The sequence below is a fragment of the Hyaena hyaena genome, unplaced genomic scaffold, assembly GCF_003009895.1.
Source record: "Hyaena hyaena isolate Hyena2069 unplaced genomic scaffold, ASM300989v1 scaffold_1125, whole genome shotgun sequence".
Lineage (NCBI taxonomy): Eukaryota > Metazoa > Chordata > Mammalia > Carnivora > Hyaenidae > Hyaena > Hyaena hyaena.
In genome coordinates, this window is record NW_024081759.1 from 317,880 (window position 1) to 319,110 (window position 1,231).

A 1,231-nucleotide genomic window follows, 5' to 3' on the forward strand; every position below is an offset into this window, starting at 1 on the left:
TTTTTAACATGTATTTATTTATTAGAGACAGAGAGAGACAGAGCACAAACAGGAGAGGGGAAGGGAGAGGGAGATACAGAATCTAAAATAGGCTCCAGTCTCCAAAGTGTCAGTACAGGGCCTGATGACGGACTCAAACCCACAAACCATGAGATCATGACCTGAGCTGAAGTCGGACACTTAACTGACTGAGCCACCCAGGTGCCCTCCTTCTTTTATTTTCTTCATATTTACTAGTATGAGGAACCTGATGTGATCAGGTATAAATTAGAACTTGAAGTTTGGTAAAACTTTAATCTCTCTGCTGGTGGAAATTTCCCTCTAAGGAACTAGGACCTCTAATCCAGCACAGCCAGTGTTTATCAGTATAGTAAGTAAAATCTGTATAATTGAGTCAAAGGGAATGATTGATTTGCATTAATTCCTTAAACCATAGCTTTGGGAAACCTAGCATCACATACTGTCTATTTTGTCAATATATATACTGCATTAGCCATATAATATAATGTAATATATATAATATAAAATATAATATAAGTTTATAAATAATATATACCATATTATATATTAATTATATACTAATTGTTATATAAAAACATATGTATTTATATATGATATATTAATATATAATAATTACATGTTACATAATATATACTGTATTCTGGGGGATAGCATCCCAACTATGCAGGATGCTAGTACCTTAGGTAATCTTTTAGTAGGTCTTTAATCATTTCATTGGACCAGAAGAGTTCCGTCTATGAAACATGGTGTGGCCAGTAAATTCCATGGTGTTTCACCTAAAGACATCTAGATGTGAGACAATTTTGTGAGGAATTTCATGGCAGTAAATAACAATTCTGCAAATCCTCTGTTGGTGGTACAGGCAGAGGTACTGCCTGCAAAAAAAGAGAACAGGAAAATCCATTTAGTTAATTTTTGAAAAGAATTCCATGGATAGCTGCACATTAAGAATCTTGTCTTTTTATGAAAATTAAGTGATCAAGTATATTGCCTGCTGATCTGCATGCTAGGAAAATATTCCTTCACTACTATTCTTTAGATCCACCCTGAATATGGCTTCAGTGTGGCAGCAATTTATGTTCAGCTTATTATAACGTGGGAACCTGGTTCATCTGTCAACTGGATATGAGTTTTTTCATCATTCACCAGATACCATGGTGAAACTCCATGAGGTTGAACATCAGTATAACAGAGTTGGGTGGTGTGGTAG